Source organism: Acomys minous (genome assembly GCF_964271855.1).
Source record: "Acomys minous genome assembly, chromosome: 6".
Taxonomy (NCBI): Eukaryota; Metazoa; Chordata; class Mammalia; order Rodentia; family Muridae; genus Acomys; species Acomys minous.
Window position 1 is genome coordinate 89,977,650 of NC_140487.1, and position 26,155 is coordinate 90,003,804.

At 37.7% G+C, this 26,155-nt stretch overlaps 1 protein-coding gene and 1 pseudogene across 6 annotated transcripts in view; both read left to right on the top strand.

Annotated features, from left to right (window-relative positions):
• Positions 1–26,155, top strand: part of LOC311600411 (BEN domain-containing protein 5) — a 1,156,253-nt gene that overhangs the window by 226,427 nt on the left and 903,671 nt on the right. The gene's annotated exons all lie outside the window — the stretch shown is intronic.
• Positions 23,083–23,396, top strand: LOC311599738 (large ribosomal subunit protein eL39-like; annotated as a pseudogene). Its single transcript has one exon. The product of its transcript is annotated as a large ribosomal subunit protein eL39-like (transcript).

A 26,155-nucleotide genomic window follows, 5' to 3' on the forward strand; every position in this document is an offset into this window, starting at 1 on the left:
GGTTGGCTAATGTTATCTGGTAAGGTGAGTTATTTCACATTTCTGTTGAGCTCAGTGTTTTCCACCACAGATTTAGGCGTGTGTTAACTAAAGCATTACAGAAAGTTACTGGATAAGGTACTGGTGCTCCTTAACACAGCAGGAGAGACACATCTGCCTGCCTACTGAGATTTCTGTCAGCCTTTTTAGGATTATTAATACCAAATAGTTTGTGCACTTCAGATATGCTATGAATTGTGTGATTATTTGAAAGAGCTTTATTTGATATAGGAACCACACAAAATGATGTTACTTTGTTTTGAAGAAGAAATATTGGATATATATTACTCAGGGTTAAAAGTTGTTAGTGATGATGGTGATGTTAATTAAAATATCACATGTTTGCTGAATATTTCTGATAAAGTTATTGTTAGGCTGAGGACTTTTAAGTCCCTCTACACTCCTACCACAGCATCATATGTTAGTGATTATCAAGGCCACATGAAGTGTAAGACTTACCTCTGACATTGTGTTTTGGTATAGGCTGCGCCCAAGCCACAGGGAGAATTTAAAAGTGATAGCCTTACTCATCATCCTTGAGCTGCCCACAGTCCAGCCAGCTGATCCACATAGCATATAAATCATGTAGAACTCTGCATTGTCACTTCACAGGGCTGTATTTCAGCTTTGTCAGTTGCAATGAGACCTTAGCATGTAACAGGAGTGTTCAAGGAAAATGGATTTATGGCCTCGGTCCTTGAACCAAACTTAGTATCGCAGAACCACTCAGGTGAAAGGGCATTGAAGGAAAATGAGGGGGAGTGGATCTGGAGGTGAGAGGAGGTGTGGCCGGGAGGAGTGGAAACTGTAGCCGGGATGTAATTATGAAAGAGGACTTTATTTTCAGAAAAAAAGGAGAGGGGCTTGTACATTTAAGACTGATTCTATGATCATTCAAGCCTTGACTTGCTACTGTCAGAGAGTGCACGGCTAAGAGAACAGCTGAAAGAGGAGGGAAAATTCTGGGGGAAAAGGCTCCGGGAGCATGGAGGTTACAGGTAATATTTATTTTATTTTATTTTATTTTATTTTATTTTATTTTATTTTATTTTATTTTTATTTTTGATACAGGTAATATTTAACGGCCTGTGGGCTTAAACCCTGCTTGCTGAAGCTGGTTAGGCTCCAGAACTAAGAGATCTTGATGTTTGCGCAAGTTTTCTTGCAGTTTAAGTGCTTATATTTTCTTTCATTTAAGTTCTTCAAAATTTCAATGCAATGAGGATAAAAAGGGCAGAGACATAGTAGGTAAAAATGACTTTTTAAAATTACACTTCTGACAAGACTGACCCTTTGTGAAGCTGTCCCCAACAAAGTCATGACTCCTTAGACAACTAAGGGGGCAAAAAAGAGACGAGAAAAAGAATGCATCTTCTATTACCACTTGATGTGGCCTCTCTTTTTAAACTAAGTTCCAGTATCTCTCAAGAATTGACCAGAAACAAGTTATTAAATCACTGCATCAACAAGTGTCATAGAAAGAATGTTTGATCATTTCCTACCAGTCTGCTACTGACTTGGAAGTGCTGCAAGAGCAGGGAATTCCTTTTAACAATGTGCATCCTTTGCCTTCTCCTTTGAAAGAAAGGAATATAGTAAAGCTTCTATGTAGGTTGCTGTTTAAGGGAAGCAGGAAGAGCAAGGGAGTGGAAGGCTGACACCTGACTTTAGCCCCAGCCACACTGTAGTTCATTTCTTCTGGGGCAGTGACTTCCTTTTATCCTATATCTTCTTGTACCAAAAGCAGTGGTGGTGATCTTAAATATTATAATCCATTTATCCTACAGATATTCTCTCAGTTTCTGTTTTTGTTTGGTCAGGTTCTGGTAAGGCTGCTAACAAACGGATGCACTTTCTGCTAAGAAAGAACATGAATACTAGGGACAGAAACCACGAATACATTATCTAAAGTAAGTTGTGAAGGTAGATGTAAAAGAGGACTAGAGTTCAGGATCACAGGTGGGCTGGGTCATGATACTTCCAAGAGAAATTAAGCCTAAATTAAAATTTTGACATTTATCTAGAGTAGAACATTTTACATACTATTGGTGGAATTGAAAGCTGGAATCACTCCTGTTTTCACACCTCTCACAACTACTTTATTTCTGAAAATTCAGTATAAAAGTACAATCAGAAAAGCAATCACACATATGACTTTGGAACTTGTACATAATGCAAATTTTTCAGGTCTAGATGCATAAGCATATATGGACATATATATTTGCCTAAAGTATTCCATTTGCACTGTTTCTCATAAACAAACTTTGTAAATTAAGTGGTGTAAGCTTTGTTATTGTATTAAATTCATCAGATAGAATAATGTTAATACCAAGAGTGAATGAACTCCAATTACATGCAACAACATGGAGGAATCTCACAACGGTAATCTGAAAAGGTGACAAAATTGTCCACAACACAAACTCATTCATGTAAAGTTAAAGGCAGACAAAACCCATCGTAGTGTTTAAAGTCTGGATAAAGATTAATTTTGGCAGATGAATATTACATGGAAAGAGCCTTTCAGAATGTCTTTTATTTTCTGCATTTTAGTAATGTGGACTACAGTTGCAAGTTACTAGGCTTTTGGAAATATTAAGATATGCTTTATATTTGAATAGTGTTCTATTTTATGCTATATTTTTGTATCATTTTTTGCTAACATGAGCAAGAGATAGTGAACATCATGGCCAAGAGATGTTTTATATATTAAAAAAAGTCATAAATGCATGGAACAAGCCTCTAAAATACACTAGTGTTTTCTACTTATCAATTGTGTAATTCTAAAACTTCATTTTTATTAACAACACACCATAGATTCATAGCAGGTGTTATGCGTTCTTAAGCAGTAAATATATTGAAAGTAACAAGTAAAATAAGCCTGAGGGCTTTCCCCGTCAAATTAAGTTGTTACACGCGGTAATAACAGCAAACAACAATAACAATTTGGCTTGCCTTTGTTCAGTGATTATGCTTTCATAAGTCTGTGTCTCCTGTTTCATTCCATCGAGCTACATATCTGCTATGTGTCAGTACCACACTGGTTTTATTATTGTAGATCTGTAATATAGCTTGAAATCTGGCCTGGAAATCCTTTAGCATTGCTCTTTTTGCTCAGAATTAAATTGGGAATTGGTGTCTTGTCTGTCTCTAAATTTCTTAGGGCAGTGGATTGCAGATAGTAACATAATTAGAAAATTGTCTATGTTCATACAGCGTAAAAGATGATTTCTTTATTTTTGCTGTATTCTTATTCCTTGTTGCCATGCAAAAAATAAATGAGAGAAACAATAAATGATTTTGTGTGTGCATAGTTATATAAGTATTAAGGATAAAATTAAAAATAAGAAATACAGAAAAAGAGCTAAATACTATTAAAACATGACTCAAATTCTGGTCCCTAGATTTAAAACTTATTTTCCTGTAATATAATAATAGCATTTCCTTGGCATCTTGTGTGCTATTTCTTTTGATTCATATTTGCTTAATTCATATTATTTTATCATATTCTACATTTTTCTTTAGCTTACTTTTGTCAAATTAATAATTATGTTCCTCACTAATTTCTCTCTCTCTCTCTCTCTCTCTCTCTCTCTCTCTCTCTCTCTCTCTCTCTCTCTCTCTCTCCCCCCAATTTCAGATGTTGGTACTTAGCAGTCCACTTGTGTTTTAGGACATATCTAGGGATCTTGGACTTGCTATTTATGTTACTCTGATTTTCCAATGAGCTCTGTGGACCTACCTGTCAGCAATTGTGTGCTGATGCATCTGGCTATTCAAGTGGGTGATGGAGAAAAAACTCAGTCTCTCACTTTACTGACTGTTTTAACATCCCAGCTATCTATCTATCTATCTATCTATCTATCTATCTATCTACCAATTTTATCTGTTCTGCTGTTGGAGTGCTTTTTTCCCTAAGAGCACACAATGATGCATTTTAAAAAATGTTCTTGCACAGGGTGATAAGTAAGGGTCTATTTGCATTTTTCTACACATAGACATCCAGTTAGGCCAGCACCATTTGTTGAAGATGCTATCATTTTCCCATTGTATGATTTTGGTGTGGGCTTATTTCTGGGTCTTTGATTCGATTCCATTGATCCACCTGTCTGTTTCCATGCCAGTACCATGCAGTTTTTATTGGTGTTGCTCTATAGTACAGCCTGAGATGAGGGATGGAGATAGCTCCAGAAGATCCTTTATGGTATAGGATTGTCTTAGCTATTTGGGTTTTTTCCCCATATGAAGTTGAGAATTTATCTTTCAAGGTCTGTGAAGAATTGTGTTGGTATTTTGATGGGAATTGCATTGAAACTGTAGATTGCTTTTGATGGCCATTTAAGATGGCCATTTTTACTCTGTTAATCCTACCAATCCATGAGCATGAGAGATCTTTCCATCTTTTGATATTTTCTCCAATTTCTTTTCTTAGAGACTTGAATTTTTTTTTCTGTTCAAGTCTTTCACTTGCTTGGTTAGATTTACACCTAGATACTTTATGGGTTTTGTGGCTATTGTGAAGGTTTTTTCCCCCTAATTTCTTTCTCATCCTGTTTGTCTTTTGTATTAAGGAGGACTACCATTTTTAAAAATTGATTTTGTATTGTCACTTTGCTGAATGTGTTGATCATCTTTAGGAGTTCCTTGGTAGCATTTTAGGGGTGACTTATGTATACTATCATATCATCCATGAATAATGATACTTTGACTTCTTCTTTTCCAATTTGTATCTCTTTGATCCCCTAGCTCTAGCTAGGACTTCAAGTACTATATTGAAGAAATACAGAGAGTGGACAGCCTTGTTGTACGGACTAAAGGTCTGAACATAAAACTAGACACACTAAATCTTTTAGAAGAAAAAGTGTGGAAGAGCTTGAGCTCATTGGCACAAGAGACAACTTTCTAAACAGAATGCCGCCATCTCAGGCTCTAACATCAACAATTAATAAATGGGACCCTATGAAACTGAAAAGCTTTTGTTAGCCAAAGGATACTGTCAACAGAATAAAATGACAGCCTACAGATTGGGGAAAGATCTTCACCAATCCTACAACTGACAGAGGGCTAATATCCAAAATATATAAAAAGCTCAAGAAACTAAACACCACCAAACCATGTAATTAAGTCTGAAAATGGGGTTCAGAACTAAAAGAATTCTCAAAAAGGAATATTGAATGGTTGGGAAACACCTAAAGAAATGCTCAACATTCCTAGTCATCAGAGAAATGAAAATCATAATGATGTGAGATTCCATCTTACACCTATAAGAAAGGTTAAAATAAAAAACTCACGTGACAGCACATACTGGCAAGGATGTGGAGAAAGGGACACTCCTCTGTTGCTGGTGGGAGGGTAAACTTGTATGCCACCTTTTAAAACAATCTGGTGCTTTCTCAGAAAATTGGGAAAGATGCTTCACCATACAAGGACATTTGATCAACTATGTTCATAGCAGCTTTATTTGTAATAGCCAGAATCTGGAAACAACCCATATGTCCCTCAATTGAAGAATGGGTAAAGAAACTGTGGTACATTTACACAATGGAATACCACTCAGCTATTAAAAGCAAGGGAATCTTGAAATATGCAAGTCAATGGATTGAACTAGAAATAATCATTCTGAGTGAGGTAACCCAGACCCAGAAGGACATGCATGGCAAATCCTCACTTATAAGTGGATATTAGCTATACTATTCAGGATAACCACACTACAATCCACAGACCTCAGGACGCTAAATAATAAGGAAGATCCTAGGGAGAATGCTTAACTCTATTCATAAGGACAAGTATAATAGACCTGTAGGTGGTTGAAGAGAAGGAACAGGAAGAGAGCCTACCACAGAGGTCCTCTGAAACATTCCATCCGGAAGGGGATTGAAGCAGATGCTGAAGCTCACAGCTCTCTCATGGTGGAGGATATGGAGTCTTATGGAAGAGTAGGGAGATTGAAGGACCTAGATAGGACAGGAGCTTCAAAGGGAATCCAATGGAACCAATAAATCTGAGTGGTGTCAGGTTCATAGTGCTGCAGAGATTGATGCACCAGCCAAAGACCATGCATGATGAAGAGCTATACTCTGCTCAGGTGTAGTAGATAGGCAGCTGTCAGAGACATGAGGACAAGTGTAGAGGCTTAGCTTGACAAAGGTCTGCAGATTTCCGGCTGATCACCACTGCCCTTAAATATTATCTGTGGTGCAGGTCTAATTGTATTTAAATTACTTTGAAATCTTCTTTCATTCATAAAGCTGTCTTTATCTCTATTTCTTACTTGACTCCAACCCTAATGAAACATACACTGCAAAACGTTTTCCCACAGAGTATGTTGAAAGAAGGCAACTGACCAAAGGCTTGAGACAATGAGAGTTTCGGCTCTGGATATTGTGATCAGTCAGGCAGAAACATACTGAAAATGAAGTTAGGACTTTGACATAACAGTATCTGGTAAGATATTGTTAGCTGTAGAAAAGTAGAACTTGTTCTTATAATAAATCAAACATTTCTTTAGAGTATGCTTTGAGAGCAATAGAAGGTAGGCTTGGAAAGTCATGCTTAATAGGTGTTTTACAGTAAAGGAACCCTCAGCACTAGCGTAGGCTTGGATAAAGATAGATAGTACACCTGTTGGTTTTAGATTGATCAGATCATGCTGACCATTGATTGGACATTGATTGATTTTTCCTGTATGTTTTATTGTAGGGTATACAGAACTGTTTGCATTTCTTTGTTAGATTGTTTTCTTGCTCTTTTGATTTTAAATGCTTTTTTATTGTAAAAGATAAAAAACTTGATGTAATCTATAATAAAAAAATTGGACTTCACTTTAAATAAAGTACTGGGTTGGCTCAAAAGGGGATGGAAGGAAAATAAAGTTCTTGAGGGCTAGAAGACTTTCAATTTTGCACCACAATTTATGCCTGGGCCTCAATATTTCTTTTCTCCTCCATTCCTTAATCTCTCCTTAACAATTAGTTCCTTTAACTAATTGTCCACCAGCAATTGGTTCCTCTAACTAACTGTTCCTCGTCAACCAAATTCTTCCTACCACAGAAGCACTAAGACTTTCTCTTCTCTTTTCCCACAGTTAGTCTGCTGGCAGTTTTTTTTTTGTGGGTCTTATAAAATGGGGAGTAGGGACTAATTCTGACATGGACTCTGGTGCTGGCTTGTTGATCACTTCCCCCTGGTGGGAAGGTCTTGTCAGGTCACAGAGGAAGAAGATGCAGGCAGTCCAAATAAGACTTGATAGGTTGGTAGGGGAGGAGGGCTTCCCCTTTCAGAGGACTAGGGGAGGGAGGGAGGGGATGAAAGAGGAAGGGAGGGACTGGGAGCCAATGAGGGAGGGGGCTACAATCGGGATGTAAAGTAAACAAATTCAAGATAAAAAATATAAATAAAAATATTCTTGTATCTAAAAAGTATATGAAATAAAAATGTTCTTATAACTGAGAAACAGGAAAAAGTCATCTTGATTTCCAATAACAGGGAATGGCTTCTCTTTTTCTTCACTAATATAACTGGCTATTGTCTTTACATGCATATTTCTGTGTAGGCTTAGATTTTTTAGAAATCTACTTTATTTAGGGTTCTTAAACACTTCAAACTCACTTCTAACCCACCAACCAGAGGAAAGGAAAGAGTGCTATACAAGTAGCAGAAATAGCAGTGGTATTATTACTAGCCAGGTCTAGTTTTAAATCCTGGGTCCAACATTTATTGACTGCATGGCCATGGACATTAAATTTTCCCACCACAATTCAAATTTCTTGGCCTGGTATAATGGTACAAGTCTTTAATCCTAGCACTAGGGATGCAGAAACTGGTGGATATCTGTGAGTTCAAGGACAACCTGATCTATGTAGCCACTTCCAGGCCAACCAGGGCTAAATAGTGAGACCATGTTAAAATAAATTCAAATGGCAGTCATAAGCATGGTGGTTAAGATAGTGTTGAGAATACCTTCTTTCTTGAATCTTTATGATTATTATATGATAGCATATATAAGTAGAACATTGTGGAGAGCCATAGATAGCAGTGCCCCCTGCTGCTTCACCGGCGCAATGCGCCCCCTTCTGCGCATGCGCGGTGAGAAAACCCTTTGCGCATGCGCAGTGAGTAGACCTTTGCGCATGCGCAGTGAGCAAGTCCCTTATGTGCATGACGTAAGGTGGTGTGATTCTGACAAGGCATGGCGTGAGGTGGTGTGATCCGAATGCACCAACCAGGAGTGGCGACGTGGCAGTTTCTGATAGGACAGGCACACTATAAAAGGTTCTGTGGGAGCTTTTCCCAGGGTCACTCCTATAGTCAAGGATCCTGAATAAAAACTGCTACAAGAAGAGTTCCCGGTGTTGGTGTCTTTCCTGCTGGACGGGAGCGGCATTGGCAGAACATGTAACTGAAGATTTTAATAGTCATTTAGAAGCTGTCTATACTCTTATTATCATTATAAGGGACCCAATAGAATTATGAGTTTTGAGTTCTTATGCAGGACCCCATGTACATTTAGGGAAGGACAGGATAACTATGGATTTGGAGTCAGGTCAAGCAGTTGCCAAACAGATGTCAAAAGGTACAGCATATTGTAGCATCCCCATGTGACTGTTTTTCTTTCTTCTTTCTGCTTACCTCCCTTTGTGATCCATAACAGCTTCTGCTTTGGTGATACCATTGGCTGGGTATTCTAAAGCAATTTATATAGTTAAGCCTTTCAGTGTGCCGCAGCAGGCTGAGGCCTGCTTCCATCTCCTAACTGTGCAATTTCTCTCCTATGGAGGCTGAGGTTTATCTCACAACATCTCTAAGCTCTCTAGGTTCTCTTGATGAAGATGATTCAGGGTTAGTGTCTTGTTATAGATGAGGAACTTCTGGTACCAAGAACTTTTTACTTCATTTTTTAAAGAAATAAAAACAAAAAATTTAGAACAGAATGGAAAAGTATATTGGATGATGAATATTTTGCTAATTTTTTTTTTTTTTTTTTTTTTTGCTTAAGGAATGAGGGCATTGCAGGAGAGTAGTTGCACCCACTACAACTCTGGATCTTTGTTTATGGTGATTTCCTTCCTTTTCTTTATCTACCTATCAAATGACTGCTACTCTTTTAAGGACTGTTTGGAAGCTTTTCTCTTTAGACTGTGAGCCTCTGGAGAGGTAGGAATGTCTTTCTCATCTTTTTCTGTACTCAACTAACACAGAGGCTGGCACATTAAAGGTATTTGTCAAAAGGATAACTTTAACCCAAATATCGCAAATTTTTTGAAGATAGCCTTCCTTCCCCCTTGTAGTTCAAATACAGTGTCCACTTATTTTCAAAACAGTTTTTCTAAAAGTGTCGTTAAATTTATCTGTTCTTCAAGATACAATAAAAGCAGTAAAACATCAAACTAAACTTTTGTTATAACTGAGAGTTTAGATATAAGAAATATTATCATGACTGAAGAAGCCAAAACAAATGTAGCATACTGTATATCGTGTTCTGTTATCAGTAACAGATGAGGGAGACCCAGCTGATTGTGCCCTTGAGGGGACCATAGTTCTGCTGTAGGCTAATGCTACACTGCATTGAGGTAGAATATAATTAAGGTCTCAGAGAGATGGAATGGATTGAATGAGAGGAAGTGATAACTAGAGCCAGATAAGCCTGGGAATGCCTCCTAGAAGATGGGATGCTCCAAGAATGCTTTAAACAACATGTAGGAGGCCAAGGGCAGAGAACAGCTGGTGAAGAAAAGGATCAGGCAAAGGAAAGGTGATAGGGGTGTTCATTTTGAGAAATTTGTGATAATATAAGTATTGGAACAAAGGACTCATCCAGAAAAGCAATCAAATTTTTAAAAGTGTAATTATAAAGGAACATTGATTGCTGAGTTTAAGCTGAAGAGTTTGGTTTATCCTAAACAGCAGCACATTTGAGAGATTAACTGGTAGATTATCATACTGTATCTATATCTTGGGATTCATGTGATTTGGAATAAGGAAGTCCAGCCAGATAAGGAGAATGTTTAAGTTCTTCAGCCTCTCGGGGCGTGATGCCTGCTAAGGACACTTAAACAGCTGTGTGCAAGGGCCCAAAGCTAGCTATCTTAACTCTTCCTTTTCTTAGGACCACAGAGAGAATAGCTCTTGAATTGAGTTTTGAAATATGAGTAAGAGCTCAGACTGAAGAATTTTGTTTCTACCATGTAGGTGTTTGGCGGTAAGTGAGAGCGTAAGAGACTACACAGTGGATTAGAAGGGCTAGAGACCATGGCATAGGCCAGCATAGAGCTTTGTGTACTGTGGTGACAATAATGTAGATAATTGGATAGGTCTAGTTCAATCTCACATTCTTGGTGTCGTTGGATTAAGAAATAGATGGTTCTGAATCTTACTCATGTTCTTATTTTCTGTATAACCTTGGCTCTACTATTTATCTCCCTGAACCTCATTTCCCAATACATAATTTAAGAATGCTTAACCAACCTCTATTATATTAAATGCATTTGGTTGTAGAGGATCTAATACTAAAGGTTTGTTACCCCAAGCAGTGTGAGGAACAAAGACTGAGTCAGACAAGTCTGGTAACAGGGATTTTCAAGCCTGAGCAGCTTCGGGCCACATCTCTGCGACCACTGTCATCAAGCACTGCAAAGAGGCAAAGGACTCACATAAACAGGACCCTGTAAATATAGATCAGAACATCCTCATTGACTGTCAAAAATAAGATTGTAGCAGCATTAAGGCACCCAGATGAAACACACCGGCACTTATCCACGGTGAAATCTATAAAGTGCTTTCGATTGCTCAGGGGATCTTTAGATATAGCATCATTTTCTCTATCTTATGGATGGCTTGGCCACCTCCGCGATGAATTTTTCATGATTCCCCTGACCCAGCAGCTCTCGCCTGCCGAGAAAGTAATACAGTATTGATTTCGGAGTTAGGTTTCTGCCTTTTTCGCCACAACAGGATTTTTGTAGCCTAGAAACCTCAATCTCCTATTACTCATTAGAGACTAGGGCAACTTTTCTTAGATCCAGAATTCAGAAGACGAGCCATTTTGCAGCTAGTGTCAAAAATAGTCTTTATCATAGAATTTTAACTGATCTCAATAATGAGAGTAGCTGTTACTAAAAATTTTCCTAATTGAACCAGCAGAGATATGATTATCAAGAATACCAGGAAGACGGTAGTCTCTCTTCTCTCTGTAATTAGGATGTTTTCCTAGGTATGGCTTTCTGAGTGGACCTATTAAATATATCAGAGGCTAAAAACAAATACAAATAAATCCAACAGGGAAACCCTGTTCATGTAGTTGTATTTTTTTTGTGTAACTTTTGGAATAGATGTCTAAGAGATTTTTATTTTAGTGGCCTCTGGTCATATATGAGAAATGAAAAGAGGGCATGCTGTTGGTAGTTTTTATTTAAACTGCTTTTAAGAAATCAAAAAATCCATATCTTACATCCTGTGAAAACTCATTCTTGGCATTGCCATGGTAACAAGACTTTTAAAAGGGAGTTAACTGAAATTTAGCTGCATATATTATTTCTTTGTGATTCATACTTCATAGAAATGCAAATGTCACACTAATACATGTTTTACCTTAATGTTTTATACTACCATTTATTCTTAATAGATCTAATGTTTTTCTTAATTAAATTTTGTGTGTCTTTGAATGTTTTTTTCTCCTCCCTTCCCCCACAGTGCTTTTTTCCCCCTGTGGTCCCATCAAACTATACATTTCTCTGGGTGACATGCAATTTAGGAAACTGTCACATGGGAGATCAATCATCCCAGTCTAAGGACTCAGCAGAAGGCTTCAGGAAAACAGTCCTGTCTTGCAATTCAACTGTCCCCTTACTCTTGTGGGATAGTATATCTCCTTCATTGCCCTTGGGCATTCTTTCTCCACTTGTTTTTTTTTTTTTTCCATCAGACTCTGAAGCAGCCTACTCTAATGGGAGGAGCATTGCCAGGATGGTTTGGGATAAGGAATGACCTCTACTACTGTCCAGCTTCCTGACCTTGAGAAAGTCGTTCATATTTTTGACCCTTTATCTCTATCTAATAGGTGATGCAGAGGTAAATAATACCTTCATCATAGCTCAAACAAAACAATATTAATAAAGTGTGTGATACAACACCTTGCACAAAATGTGTGCTTAATAAGTTTGTCATTGTTGTCTGTTGTAATAATAATAGTAGTTTAAAAATTAGAAGGAGCTAGAGAAAATTTTATTCCTATAGATTGCTGTGTGTATTTGAAGTTGATAGCTTTCCAGGCATAAGGTGTGAAACTCCAAGGATGAAATATTACTCTGGACCAAAGATGGTGAATAAGAGTAAACAGTGCAGTAGGGGAGAGATCAGATGGAAGCACCCTGTTTTGACACAGCTGTTGACATGCCAGGGCATGTTAAGGATTCGAGTCTCTTAGAATTCAGAGAAGAGGCACATGTACCTACATAGTCTGAAAGGAGAGGGACTAGGGCACAGGTCCAGTGTTGCTGAGTCTTTCTGATGCTTAACAGACAGAAAGGCTTCAGCTCATGTCTGAGTTCACATATGGTAATGGTAGACACTTTGAGTAGCTTTCCTGGGACAGGCCTTTAAGGGCTGCCCAGGGAAGCAGCTCCTTTCTAGAAACTACCTTTTCTTGCTAGAGTCAGACCTTTGTAATTTGTTTCTTTCAGAGCACCTGAGTTCATTGGGTTCAGAACAGGTTCATTATTCCCTGAAGATGTATCCTTCATGGACAGTTCTCAGTATCTCTTACCTCTGTCCTCCTTTTTTCTCTTACTGCTTCATAGCCTGGCTCCTTTTTTCTTTACCTTTATTTCAGGAAGTATCTGTTAAAGCAGTTTAAAAAGCTCATTGGAATCGTAACCTCTCCCTGCCATTGCGTGGCTATATAATCTCAGGACGGTCACTTTGATAGTTTTGATCTTGTAATCCCTCACTTAAAAATAGGACAGTTATTCTTACCCACACAGAATCACTATAAAAACTGTTAGTTATTATGCTTGATGCAGTAGCATGGTGTGTTCTACAGCCATGGTGGACCTAGTCCAACTTGATAATGAGCCAAGTTCTCCCCGTAACCTGGGCCGTTCTGCCCCAGTGACATTCCGTCTGCTTGAGGATATTCTTTCTCTTCTAGGCAAATTTAAACTAATTTAGCAAGTGTTTGACTTAAGAGGTTTCTTTACCAGAAAAGGACTTAGGGATGTTCAAACAGTATTAGTATCCACATTTTTTTTTGTTTCAGTTGCACCTTAAGCTTTGCAGTATTTAAAGTTATATAATCATTTAATTAACCAAAAATTTTCATTTCATATCTGTATTTTTTGTATGGTTACCAGACCTTTGGGGCAAAAGCATTATCTGTTTTGTTCAGTGACTTTTAAATGCCAATTATGGGGCTTACATTGGAATTAACTCTCTAAGGGTTTCTTAGTGGTTTGAACCTTAATATTATTCAAATTAGTTGAAAATTGTTGGCATTGGAAAGAGGTGCTATGTATACCTTGGGTAGTGGGCCACTAGATGGCTAGTATAATAGTTTGTGCCTAATAAATACCCAATAAAAATGAACTAAATCTGAGTTATAGAGAAAAGTCAGAGTGCATGTTCTTTAGTGTACATTCTTTTTAATTTTTAAAAGATCTTCTGGTTTCATAGGGAATTATTTTCTGTTTTGCTCACTATACACAGTACTCTGAAATCCACTGCCATTTACGAAAAGGCTTTAACTCCATCTCCTTCCATGACAATCGCAATGAACATGCACATCTTCAATGTTTTGAGAAGTCTGGTGGTAATGGACATCAACTCTGTTGTTTAACACAGTGTTTCTAAGTTGTATTTCATCACTGACTTCCTTTTGCTCAGAATACCTGATAACATTTGGTATAATACAAACTGTGTAGGAAACTTAAGGAGTAGCACAGTTTTTCACACTTCTTGGGATGCTAGAATATGAAACAAGGCTATATATAAAATTTAGAACTTTCAACTAAAGTTCTAACATACTTGTGCCTTTCTGCAATAAGGCTGAAATAAACACTTTATTTTGGAAAATCCTTGCAGATCATGACGCGGATGTATAATGCTACTGCTAGGCATATGCAGAAGGCAGACACCAGATCTTCTTCTGTAGTGTACCATAATAGTCACAGTCCAAGGCTCCCGAGGGCAGGATTCCTGTAGATAATTTTGGCTCTACCGTTGTCATTTGTGAGCTTTTTTTGTTTCTTGTTTTGTTTTAGTTTTTGAATTCCCATTCTGTTAGGCAGTTGCCTCTTTTGTCCAATAAGGATCAGAACTGGAGTGGCTACGTGTGTGTAAAGAGAAGAAGAGGCGCTGGGAAAGCCTCCACTGAGGGTCTGTGTGTGTGGGAGGAGAGACCTTGCTCTAAGTTCCTCAGGCTGAACACAGAGAAGGAGAATGTGACTAGTGATTTTGTTCAGGCTCTGACGTCACAGATAGTGACAAATACTCTGCTATATTTGTGACTTCAGTTTTTACTGTCAAAGCATACAATTACCCCCCTCCCCCTGTTTTCTCATGATATGACACAATTACATTCCATTCTTTCTTCCCCAGTATGGGCAGTCAGTCATCTTTCACGTGAAAATAAGGGAAAGTACTGAACCTCTGTTCTATAGCAGGACTTTCCTGGACACTCTTGAATCTTTCTTAATATTAAAAGCTTCAGCCCTTTGCTGGGGCAGACTCTCAGATAGCTCATGTAATGTAGTCTAGCTCACAACTTGCCTGGTTGTTTACCTCTCTGCATAGCCTCTTTCCATCTGCTCTTTCCCATGTCGTACTGGCAACTCTCTTCACCTGCTTTCTTACTTCTAGAGTTCCTCACACTCCATTTCTGCTTGAAATATTGGCTGTCAGCTGCGTGTTACCTCCAACAGGCAAGTGAGGAAGGACAAATGTTTACAAAATATGAGACCAGTGATGGGCCCTAGAAATAACAATACCAAGATCCCGTTAATAGGCCAGCACTTAGCTCTCTGCCGTTAGCAATCTGCAAGCGAATATACAGAGACACAGCTTCACACAATGTACCCCAACACTGCTCTGAACATGTCGTTCTGTGTTGCATTTTTAATGGCTCTCTACAGCTTGCAGGAATGTTTTCAAATGACTTTCTTTGGCACATAACATGATGTTTTTAGGTATTCCTTGAGAAAAGTGCTTCATAGACAAAGCTTGGGGGAAATTCAGTTTTAAAGTATAGTGGACTACTCTACTATAGACATTCTTAATAATATTGAACCAAACTCAGAAAATAAAAAAATAAATAGTACATGAAGAAATATTTCTTGTCTCTCCTGCTATATATTTCTCTTTCCTAGAGAAAACCTCTACATATATTCATGTATAAGTAGTCACATCTTTGTATTTTCCCAACACTTCAGTATTAGTGTACTGTGTTTTGTTTTCCTTCTTCCTGTTTTTCACCTAGCAAGCATTTTGTGAAGAATAGTAATTGCTATTATTTAATGTCTCTATGGCAGCACATTCTCTCTCTCTCTCTCTCTCTCTCTCTCTCTCTCTCTCTCTCTAGTTTTTTTTTTTTTTGACAGGTTTTCTCTACAGTTCTGGCTGTCCTGGAACTCTGTGTATCAGGCTAGCCTCGAACTTAAAGATCTGCTTGCCTCTTCCTCCTTGTGCTGGAAGTAAAGGCATGTGCCACTACACCAGACTGTAGCACGTTCTTCTCGGGACTTTATTTGTAAAATATTTGTAACTGATAATAATTTTCCTCATTTCACAGAGTGAAAATGGAATAACAGAGGTGATGAATCCACCTTAGGTTACACGATAACTGATAGAACTGGATCCAAATTTTATCAGTCTGGCTTCAAAGTACCTCCTCCCAACCCCTCCCCCCCTTCACAGTTCCGTGTACCCATCTTGGTTCTCCCATGGTTCTTAACAGTTAGTTAATACATTTTTATAAAGATACTTTTAATTTCTATTGTTTTATATTTCAGCTGACTCAGTTTTCTGTATATAGATTTTGTGTATAGGTATAAATAATTGTTTTCAGTTTCTCACATTATAAAAGAATCAGTCTTAAATATATTTTGACTAAAGTGATTTGACACATGAAAAAGTGTTTTTATGGCATAAAGTTTTTGGAAAAATTTCCTGTTTTAAGTAAGTATATTTTCAATTATATTTGCTGTTAAATTGTCCTCTGTAAGAAATACATTAGGTTGAATCTAGTTAAATTTCCATTTTTAAAAAAATTATAAATGAGAGAATATCTGTTATCATATTTTAATCTAATAATTATCTATACTTACATCAGAATGTTGGAGTAATCTCTTTGATTCTGGCACTAAAGGGACTCTATAAAGATAATTTTAAAATAACAGGAAATCAGACTAAAAGTTACCTTTTTCTTTCAGACTAAAATGACATTTATGAACAGTTCTAATGACAAAGTATTTCTTCCTGACAGGGTGACTCATATCATGGTCCCTCCTTAGTACAACCACAGTTTGTACCAAGTGTGTGTGTGTGTGTGTGTGTGTGTGTGTGTGTGTGTGAAACCACTTATAATAAACTTTAGATTGGTTGCAATTTTAGGGTCTTAACAAAAGCTTTATTAAAGTATATACTATACACAATAGAATAAACACACTCAACATGTATAATTTAATGGCATTTAAAATAGATTGATAATTACAAAAACTAATCAATGCAGCCAATTACAAAAACAAAATTATCAAAAGTGTAAGAGACATACATTCATTACCAAAATTAAAACATTTCTACCCCCCTTAAAAGTCCCCCTGTCTATTTTCCAATGGCATGGCTAGCACTAGGGGAGCCTTGTTTGCTCTATGTTTATATTACCCAACTCCAGGCTTTTGACCAGGTTTACAGTATCAGATGTGAATTCCCCCTTTCAGAGTAAGCATTGAATCCAATCCAGAGTGCATTTGCCTCTGTTGACCTATGTTTGAAACTTTGGGTATAACCCTTTAGCTTTTCAGTAGACAAATACTCAATGAGAAGTGGTGTTTGTTGATTTAAAGAGGGACTAGAACTAATTTCTCCAAAGGAAAAAGGAGTAGTGTTTTATGCCATTTTTAAAAACTAAATATTGATAAATTCCCCTTCATAACTTTTAACCTTAAAAATTATATCAAATATAGTATGTTTCCTCCTCCTCCTTCTCCTCCTCCTCCTCCTCCTCCTCCTCCTCCTCTTCTTCTTCTTCTTCTTCTTCTTCTCCTCCTGATGAGCTCTGTATTCAATTAGGAATGTGCTTTTATAGGTATAATTAAAAGTTTTGAAAATATGACTCTCAATGTTCTCATAATTGAAACAGAATAAATATTTCATATAGGAAAAACTAAGCACCAGAGCTAAAGTTTAAAAGATGCTACTCTTGGTTCCCCACTGTCACACTCCACATTTCATCACATAGCGTTACAAAGTTTTCTTTCTAAATAGTTTGTTCCCTCTTTTCCGCATTGTATCCTTGGCTTGGATACTAATATGTCCTGCCTTAAATACTTTTAATCCATGTGAAAGTTTGATCTGAATATATCCTGTGTCAAATTATTTTTCATCACCTATACCTCTTCAGTCTTTGGATTCCTAACTTGTCTGTCTGATTCTGTTGCCTACCAATGTTTTTTGAAATATCTACAGTGATATTTTTTTAAAAATAGCATTTAGTTACGACCTAGCATGTAACCAGAGTGCAGAACTTCTGCAAGGACTCATCTCCTGGTGAGTCCTGCATACCTCTCGTCCTCATAACCTTACTTCGCTCCTTATACTGCTTTCTTTGTCTATACTGCCCTCTCTCTGAGCATCCTGCACCTATTTCTGCCCCAGTCTTACCTTTGCTCAGCCTTCTGCTTGAAATGCTTTCTCCTGAGATCTGTATGTGGCAGCACCTTCATTATTTAGTTGTCTACTCCATTGCCTGCTTAAAAAATACTTCCCAGCACATTTGGTGGTTTTAAGGGAAATCCTTTCTGTTTTACGAAAAGGTTTATGTTTTGTGCAGCTATTATCAGAATCTGTAATCATTTATTGTTTTATTCTCTGTGAATTCCCTTTAGAAAGGAAAATGTAAGCAAGAATTTCATTATGTTCACCTCCATATATACCACCCAGACAGTGCCTGTTATATATAAGTGCTCAGTAAATATTTATTGAGTAGATGTCTGCAAGGTAGTAGTCTCATCCTTTTCTAAGTAGTTATAGGATGGAGTTTATGTCTAGTCTTGAAAGAAAGGAAAAGAAAAGAAAGAAAGAAAGAATGGCACCATTCATCTGAGGATGTAGATTCTTCTTATAACTCGTATTTTTATTATTTTTTATTTCTGAAAATTAAACTCAGGTTTTTATGCATTCCAGGAAAGTGCTCTACTTTGTATGCTGCTCCAGCATAAACTCATCTCAAAGTATAGAAGATTCTTAAATAACCTTGCTTTCCTTTACGTTTTTAGTATTTTCTTATCACCAAACACGAGCATATCATCACTCACCTACTCAAGTTTCTCAGAGTATACTGTAGTATTGTAGTTTTATGCTGAGATCAAATTACTATTTCCTTTGAATATCCCGTTTTGTACCATTTTTTTCCTGACAATATTTTTTTCCTCCTTTGGATACCAGTTTGAAAAATATGATAACATGTAGAGAAAAAGAAGTAAAGGTCTGGGAAGATGGGCTCATAGGTTTAAAATAAGTGTTAGCTGTGTAAGGGTGAGGATTCAAGTCCCTGGAATCCCCATAAAAGCTGGACTGTTGTACATTTGTGATCCCAGGGTCCCTGTGGCCCTAGAGGATGCATAACCAGGAGACCCCAGAGGCTCATGGGACAGCCAGCCCAGGGAGCACTACAGAAAAACAAGGAGACCTTTTCTCCAATAAGGTGGAAGGGGAGGAGTAATACCAGAGGTTGTCTATTGACCTTCACACATGTGCCTTGGCGGCAACATGTTTCATTAACATGCCCTGTTCTGAATATAATTCGCTGCTTTGGGATTTAAAAATGTTATCTCAACACAATGGACACAGGAAAGATTTACAGACTTAGTGGCACATTGCTCAGAAGCTATGAGCTAGGTGTGGATATAGTTTTGTGAATATTCAGTAAAATTTGGCATTTCATCCAAAGTGTGTAAGAGAAAAATTAACATTTCATTATAAATATCATAGTTGCAAATGAGAAAATCTCTGCATGCAAAAATAATTGTGTGCACAATTAAAAATTTTCAAAGTGAAAGTGAAAAGTTTTGTATGTACCATGCTATTCTATCTGAGGCAGACAGGGATATATTAGCAGCAATAACTTGGTCAGTAACTCGATTCTTTTGTCAAAATAAGTTTTATGGATATATTTATTTATTTGTGCTATTAGTGAGTGTCAAAAGGTGGCCTTAGGACACCATGGACATGATAGAAACTATTGGTGGGATATGTGGTAGTGTGGGGAAAAACTGTAAGAACACTATATGCTATCCTAAAAACCAAAGCTATTATCAAGAATAAACCATTTTTATAAAGAATTTTTCTAAGTATTCAAATTTTGTCACTTTCTTGGTTTTTTTAGTTATGAGAAATGCAAGTAAATCATTTTCATCTTCTCCATTTTGAGGTGTTTTGGTTCCCTGTGACCTTACGATGTTTCATCAGGACTCGATGTGATAATGACACTCCCATTATGGGTGATAACACTAAATCATAGATATGGTTAGTAAGTTCCCCAGAATTATACAACTGGAATGTGATTGAGCCATTTTATGACCTATATTGTTATTATATATAATGAAAGCTCATATCTTCTTGAAAGAATATTCTAGTTAAATTGGTAAATATGCATGGATTTATTCATTCTTCTATTGACCATTTATTGAGTGCAGATTAGACTTTATATGAGCAATTTTCCTTTATGCGTTCATGGCCTTTCTGTATTGATACATATTATATTGACAGCAAAAAGGGAAAACATTAAGGACAAGGAGATTGAGTCCTTTTAGTGTTTGTAATTGAATACTTGCAAATACTTCATGTAATAAACTTTATTGAATTAATAAGTATAAATCCCACGATAAGGTAAAAAGTAGCCAAACTAGGCTAATAAATATGAACTCTATAATCTAATATCCACACTTTGATGTGTGCCCACAGATGATACCATATAAGTTCTCTTTCTCTTTTGGATTTCAAATAGCATTTACTTTTTTTGGCAATAGACAATAATTGTGCAGATCATGACCTCTTGTGTTTATATATGTAAGATGATCTGAGGGTGGGTATAGACTATGAAACTAGATAGTACATCACAAGAGAGAAATTAGAGGTGTTGAGAAAGACAGACGTGGAAGATAACATAGGACATGAGGTGCAAAGGGTACTGGGATGAAAAGGAAGAAGGGAGAGAGGAGGACAGGGAAAAGAATGGGAAAAGAAACAATAACAAATTTTATTTGAAAAATATGACACAATGAAACATAATCTGGTTTTTGGGTATTTTATTTTCTTTTTAAAACATTTTTTATATTTTACATATACATTTATATTATTACACTTATATACAATAAACTACCTATAGCAAGAAGAATCATGACACAATCAGGAATTATATAAATGTTATATTCTTAGTGCTTTGGCTATTTGTATTTGATGTCCTTGAAGAAAACATCTTTCCTATCTTGGTGCATCTAAAATTCTGAATGTAAATCAATCTCCATCACATATTGTCATTACCAACTTAGATCACCTATCTAGACCTAAAAACATCTTAACTCCTAAACAACTAAGCTTTATTGTAAAAATAAGCTACTTAGTCTTCAACTCTATCAAAGACTTGAGAAGGAATAAACTTAATTACCTGAGTATACAGGGTGTGCAAGTTAAAAGCTTTCCAAATGAGAAGATGACAGAGACAGCTTTCTACCTGAATAGTCACCCAACACTCGCTATTATGTTGGAGTATATTTTATCAGCCTTCTGGCCCAATATATCTGGTAGACATATTTGTGAGGCAGAAACAATTGAGGACTTGCCTTACCCTGTCTTGGTTATGTGTGTGCATATTTGCCCTGAGTAAATATCTGGCCATGCACCACAGAGGTGCCTGGTGCTCTCAGAGGTCAGAAGAAGGCATCACATCCCCCAAAACTGTAATTATCAATAGTTGAGAGCCACTTTGTGGGTGGCTTCTACCTCTCTTTGCAACAGATAAAGACTACCGTAGGAAACCACAATCAATCAACTCCCCCACCCAAGGCTCTGGGGCCAGTGCAGGAGGAGAATGGGTGGAAGGATTAGTGAGCAGGAGAGCAGGAATCTTCCTGTAAAACTTTTGTCTCCTGGTAACGTCAGGAGGCTGAGCCAGTGTACTCTGCAAGAACAAGTGCCCTTAACTGTTGCCTCACCTTTCCAGCTCCAGGAATATAACTCTTTGTAAGCTATAAAAAATTTAAAAATTGGAGCTATTGAAATGGCCCTATGGTTAAGAGCACTTGCTGGGATTTTTGTTCATTTATGTATGTGTATTGAAATTGTAATATAATTACGGTTGTTTTCACTTCCTCTTCCTCCATCCAAACCTTCCTATATATTCTTTCTTCCTCTATTTCTAATTCATAGCCTCTTTTCCCATTGATTGTTACATGCGTATCTATGTTTGTATATAAATATGTATTCCTGCTTGGACTAAATAATGTTGCTTGCATATATATATATATATATATGTTCAGGGTTCACCGCTTGGTATTGGCTAACCAATTGGTGTGCTTTCCCCCACAGAAAGACCATTTCTTCTGCTTTCAGCACGACTTAGTTACCTGTAATTCTTTATGTAGGGGTAAAAATCTAGTTTATAAAACTGGATAGTAGATCACAGGAGAGAAATTAAAGGTGTTGAGAAAGAAGGAAGTGGAAGCTCCATATGACATGAAGTGAAAAGGAGACTACAGGGGTGGGGTGGGGGTGGAAAGGAACGAGGAAGGGAAGGGGACAGGGAAAAGAATGGGAAGAAACTACAGCCTACTTTTACAGTCTCCCACTCACTTTGGCATGTCTGCTGTTGTTGTCCTTGCCCAGATTATGTTTAGAGAGTCATGTCCGTGAGACTTCATGGGTTTAGCTTCTGGCATTCCCAGGACGCACAGACTCACCACAAACGTCCCCATCCTCTGGCTTCTTCAGTCCTCCCACCCTTCTTCTGCGGTGACCCCTGAGCACTAGGCAAGAGGAGTTGCTTTGTGCATGTATCCATTGGAACTGGGATGCGCACGTCTGCACTTTGGTTGGTTGGATTTTATGTAGTGGCCTCCATCTCTTGCAAAGAGAAAGCATCTCAACGTTGTGTGGAACATCCCATCCCATAATACCTATCTGTGGCAGCCAGATAAGAACGAGTCATACTCCTGTAGCTTCATTTTCTAATAATGATAACTGCGAGTCAAGAGATAATGTGCAGCGCAAATGATCAGATTCAGAATCTATGCTAAGTAAACATCATCTTGTGAAATAACCCATTAATTTTAATATTAAGGTGAAAGTTTGAGGATGTTCTGCTGTTATTAGATTTTAGGATTCATTGAACTCATTTTTGTGTATGGTCAGATTTATGATATACCTCCCTCTGTTCTACTGTCTACTTATAAAGACAAAATCAATAAATAGTGTGCGTGTGTGTTTGTGCATGTGCGAACAAAATTAATGAAACAAAACGTGGAAGTAGGTCATCTTAACTTTCTGCTTCTTTTTTTTTTTTTTTTGTCTGCACACTGAAACTAGGTATGACACTAGACCACCACTAGGAGCGTGGGCAGGAAACATTTTGCTATGATTATGAAACTTTTATTGATATTTTGATCTATTAAGTGGATACTTTGTCAGATTGAAGGTGTTCAGAAAATCTTTTGAAATTCATTATTGATGACAGAATTATTTTTGAACACACTTTAACCTACAGCATAATCATTTCTTTAATAATTAAATGATAAGTCCTTTCCTCCGCCACCATGCGCTGTGCATCAAACTCGGCTTCTCGTCATGTCTTCTCACAAGACTTTCAGAATCAAGCGATTCCTAGCCAAGAAACAAAAGAAAAACCCGGCCTATTCCTCAATGGATCCGGATGAAAACTGGTAACGAGATCAGGTAAAACTCCAAGAGAAGACACTGGAGGAGAGCGAAGCTGGGACTGTAAGGATTCAGAGTGGCGAGACTGAGGCTTTATACTGAATCAGTCAATCCTGCCAGATGGCGTTCGTTCAGCATGTTTAACCCTGGGGGGCCTTAGTCCTGTCTAAATTGAGGGTGTGGCTTGTCCAGTAATAAAATGTAGACCGTTTCAAAAAATTAAATGATAACATTTTGAAAAATTAAAAATGAGGTCAATTATAGTATACATGTGTGCAATATTGTACCACTGAAGCTTGTGTTATTATTTGGTAATCTTATTGCCCTTTTCTTGATACTGAAATCTCTGTTGATGTAGCACCTTCTTATGGATTATTTTGTTAGAACTTTCTATAGTGCCTGACACTAATTCTTTTTTCTTTTACATACACAGGTGGAAATATTGTAACCTCCATTTTAAAATATTTTATCTATTTATTTACTCACTTTATGTCCTGGTTATAGCCCTATCCCTCCTCACCTCCTAGTCTCAAAAAGGCTGACATTAATTCTTAATATTTATACTTACCACATGAGACCAGTGTTCTTTTTTTTTTTAAAGAGATTTTTGTAAGTTAGTATACCACTGTCAATGGAAATCATTGTATTAAATTGAGAAATCATGAGAGCAGAAGGAAACTCTTCACGTGCTTACAGGTGCCTAGCAAGGGATCCACTGGTATAATCTCAGGTAATCATGTTAGTGTGCTATATTCCATTACTACTGGTGGTGTATGAAATAATCCATTAGGGACCACTAATTTTAGGAAATAAGAGGAGCCCCAGGGTTCCTCTGAATCATTAAAAAATGAGGAATCCTGTGTTATTGTGGGCTCAGTTTTGCCATCAAAATAGAAGCTCAGCATATTCACTCGATCACTCAAGACTGCATTTGAGCCTTCTCTCATGCTGTTTTCCCTCATGGAATTTCATTTGGAGGGCATCAGAATAAAGGGTGGGAAGGTACTTCTCTGTGATTTAGCCTCGGCATTTGTCATAGGCTTATCAAACAGCATGTGTTCAAAGTTAGTGGTTAGATAAATAATGAGCTGTATGTTTTTGGCCAAGTCTGTTCTGCTTTCTGAGTTTTGCTTTCTTTATTTGTAAGTAAGGGAATTAGGTTATATGTGAAACTGTTAGAGACTTAGGACCATGAGCTTTCAAGGCAGTCAAATCGGAACTCCAAAGTCATGTCTATACATTAAACATCTTGGGGTCTTAATTTGTAAATTGGAAATAGAATTTAATGTCAGTGAAAAATAAGAAACTTTTTAGTGTTAAACATTTCATTTAACACATTCTTAATTAAGAAAGCCAAAAGGGGTGGCTGGAAAGATGGCTCACTGGTTAAGAACATTTGCTGCTCTTCCCAAAATAAGTTCTGTTCCCAACACACATTCCCTCCCATTCAATGGCCTCTTTGTTTCCAGGAGCACAAGGCCTGCATGTGGTGCATATACATACAAGCAGACAGAACACAGAGACACACATACACACACACATACACACAAACACATACATACAAATAAATAAATCTTTAAACAAATAAAAGCCAAATGAGGAAAAAATATATTTAACTTTGCAGGAATTTGCCACAACACTAGCAAATTAGTCATTACAGTTAAGGAGGGAACGGAGGCAAGGCCTAGGTCCAGCGGCATCCTGAAGGTGGGCAGCAGTCTCGTCACCTCACATAGCTATACATTTTGCCTCTGCCCTGCCTTGGGTCAAGATCAAAGGTTACTACAAAAGGTCTTTTTTTTTATTATTAATTTATTCTTGTTACATCTCAATGGTTATCCCATCCCTTGTATCCTCCCATTCTTCCCTCCCTCCCATTTTCCCCTTATTCCCCTCCCCTATGACTGTTCCTGAGGGGGATTACCTCCCCCTGTATATGCTCATAGGGTATCAAGTCTCTTCTTGGTAACTTGCTGTCCTTCCTCTGAGTGCCACCAGGTCTCCCCCTCCAGGGGACATGGTCAAAGGTGAGGCACCAGAGTATGTGAGAAAGTAATATCCCACTCTCCAGTCTACTGTGGAGAATGTTCTGCCCATTGGCTAGATCTAGGTAGGGGTTTAAAGTTTACTGCCTTATTTTGATCGGGACCCCTGGGCCCAAATCTGCCTATCATAATGTTCTACTTGTAGGTTTCTAGGACCCTCTGGATCCTTCTACTTTGCCATTCTCCCATGCTTCTCTCATCTAGAGTCCCAATACGATGTCCTCCCCTCTGTCCCAGTTTCCTGGTAAGTGAAGGCTTTCGTGGGACATGCCCCTTGGGATAATATGCAGATATAAGTGAGCATATATATAAGTTTCTGTGCTTTGTTGTCATTTCCTCACTGTAATCTCTGCTGCTCCTTGTAATAGGTAGTCAAACATTGCTGACATAGCTGGGTGCACTTTCCTTCCGATTACAATATCTTACTAAAAGCTTAATAGCTAAAATGTTATGCTTCCCTATGCAAAGCACCGTGTTCCTGCCTCTCTCCTTATCCCCAGGCCCCCCTCCGCCTGGAGCTGCCTGCTTGTGTCTTGTATCTTGCTCATGTGAGCAGAGCAGTAGAGTAGAGCAAGCAGTGCTCAAGTTCCCTACCACTCAGCTGTTCACTCTTTCCCCGGGCTCATTCACTCCCACTAATCCACAAGAATTGTAAATTAGTGTTGTTTGTGGGTAATTTGATGACGAAAAGGTCACAGCTATTTTAGGAGTGGGGCACAGAATCATGAATTAGAGTCTAGAGAGGCGCAATGCTACCAGAGGATGAGAATAAAGAGAGGCATGCGGATGAGTTTTGGTGGGAATCAAGCCACGCTCATCATTCACCTTCTGCCTTTGTTATTGTCACTTAGAGACCCTTGCTAAGGGGTCTTTGCATTTATATACAAAGAAGGTGGTTGCCTGGCACAGGGGAAGCCAGACTCAAGCCATTTAGTTAT